This window comes from Chrysochloris asiatica, unplaced genomic scaffold (genome assembly GCF_000296735.1).
Source record: "Chrysochloris asiatica unplaced genomic scaffold, ChrAsi1.0 scaffold00044, whole genome shotgun sequence".
Lineage (NCBI taxonomy): Eukaryota > Metazoa > Chordata > Mammalia > Afrosoricida > Chrysochloridae > Chrysochloris > Chrysochloris asiatica.
The window spans coordinates 8,801,360-8,803,928 of NW_006408562.1; the positions used below are offsets into that span (position 1 = coordinate 8,801,360).

The 2,569-nt window shown below is 44.8% G+C and overlaps 1 pseudogene; it reads right to left on the reverse strand.

Moving 5' to 3' along the window:
- Nucleotides 1-2,569, reverse strand: part of LOC102841203 — a 12,667-nt pseudogene that overhangs the window by 1,230 nt on the left and 8,868 nt on the right.

Below are 2,569 nucleotides of genomic sequence, written 5' to 3' on the forward strand. Positions count from 1 at the left end.
TGCACTATGATTCACCAGTGGGGGTCTTCCAAAGACTCCAAACTGCATCTGTCTGCCGATGACACTGCAAGCCTCATCGGAGCAGCTTGCAAGGTAGCCAGAACCCGTTACAGCAGAGCCTTTTGTTAACCTGTGCCCCACTCAAAGCTAGCAGCTTCTTGAATTACTTGATAAATAGGCCAGAGTGGTGGTGGTTAGGTGCCTTGGCATCAGTTCTGATTCATAGTGACCCTGTATAGGGTTTCTGAGGCTGCAGATCTTTACAGGAGAAGAAAGCCTCATCTTTTTCCCATGGAATGGATGGCAGTTTTGAACTGCCAACCTTGGGGTTAACAGCCAAACTCGTAACCACTAAGCTACCAGAGTTCCTTAAATAGGTCAGAGTAGTACATCCAAATAAGGGATATTTTGCTTCCCAATTCTAAAGAGGCCCAACAGGTGTTGAGTCTTCTTTTTAGTTGTGGGAGTGACCAAATGTAATAACTTTTCCTTCACTTTAGTAGGAATATCTCGACATGCCCCATATTGGACCCCTAGAAATTTCACTGAAGTGGAAGACACCTGAATTTTTCTTGGGTTAATTTCCTGCCCTCTAGCATGCAGATATTTTACCAATAAGTCTAGAGTCCCTGATAATTCTTCCTTAATGGGTCCAATCAGCATAACGTCATCAGTGTGATGTCTTGTGGATGGGAAAGGAGATCAAATGTAATATACCTCTGAGTTAGGATGTTGTTGTTAAGTGCCATCCAGTCAGTTCTGACTCATAGCAACCCTGTATCGGGTTTTCGAGGAGCAACTGGTGAGCTTGAACCGCCAACCTTGCAATTCAAAGCCACCTTGCAGTCTAGCACATTAACCCACAGTGCCACACCAGACTCCATTGAGTTAGGAGAGTGGAGGTGTAATGTCGGCCTTGCCAGCTGAAGACAAACTGCTTCTGGTGATGCTTCAAACCTGAAATGAAGAAAAAGGCCTTGGTCAGATCAACAGCTGTAGCAGGCCAGGTACCAGGAGATGTAGTAATTTGCTCAAGTAATGTAACCACATCTGGAACAGCAACTGCAATTGGGGTCATGCCCTGGTTGTTTTTGATAATCTGTCGTTCTCCAAAACCTGTCTGATTTTTGCACAAGCCAAACAGGAGAGTTAAATGGGGACATGTTGCATCCTTCAAGGCTTTGATGGTGGCATTAATTTCTGCAATCCCTCCAGGATTATGATACTGCTGTTCGTTTACTATTTTTCTAAGTAGAGGCTGTTCTAATGGTTTATATTTGGCTTTTCTACCACAACAGCCCTTTGTCCACATGTGGGGGCTCTGCTGAGTCTGCCTATTCCAGTGATGTGTTCTGGAGCTGGGGAAATCACTAAAGGAAGGATTCCGAGATCCACTGGAACTGCTGTGAGATGAACCTGAAATAAACCCTATTAAAAACCTGACCTCCATATGCCCCCACTCTTACTGGTGGGCCACAGTGACATTTTGGGTCTCCTGGAATTAGTGTCAATTCAGAGCCAGTGCCCAGTAGTCCCCCCAAAATCCGTTTCTTTTTCTTTCTGTTCATTGGACAGTCACACTTGTAAAAGGCCTGTCCCTTTGGGAAAAGACAGAGGAGAGACTAACAGTATAAAGAGGTTCTTTATCGAGGGGACCTGGCATCCCCTTTATTCAAGGGGTTGTGGGTCTGTAAACTGGTTCAAGTCTGGGAGGTGATTGAGGGACCATGACTCTCCATCCTGACAATTCAAGTTAGACTGTCATTCATTTGACGTAGAGTTCTTCTTCCACTTGTACAGATCAAGTAAACATTTAGTAGGTTTCCCATCGATTTCATTCTGAGGGATCCTTTATGTAGCCAGTGACATAAATCACAGGAGTCAGACTAGCCTGAATACTACTTTGACTTTGTCTATTACCGTAGCCCATGCCCACCTTGTCTTTGTTTTGCTGCTACTTGGCCCCACTAACACAAGATCCAGTCCGCTCTATATAGTTGTTGTTAAGTGCCGTCAAGTGCGTTCCAACTCATAGTGACCCTGTATAGGGTTACCGAGGAGCAGCTGGTGGGTTTGAACTGCTGACCTTATGGTTTGAAGTCTAGTGTTATACCAGGAGTCCTTATATAGTCCATATAGTTTGTTGTTGTTGTTGTGGTTAGGTGTGATCGAGTTGGTACCGACTCATAGTGACCTTATGTACAACAGAACGAAACACTATTCAGTCCTGGGCCAACCTCACAATTGTTGCCACACTTGAGCCCATTGATGCTGCCACTTTGACAATCCGTCTCGCTGGGGGTCTTCCTCTTTTTCTCTGACCCTCCACCTTACTAAACATGGTATCCTTCTCCAGCAACTGGTCCCTCTTGACAATATGTCTGAAGTATGAGAGACGGAAGTTTGGCCATCCTGACCTCCAAGGAGCACTCTGGCTGCACTTCTTCTAACACAGATCTGTTGGTTCTTTTAGCAGTCCATGGAATTTTCAATATTCTTCTCCAACACCATAACTCAAAAACATCAATTCTTCTGCGGTCTTCCTTATTCACTGTCCAGCTTTTGCATG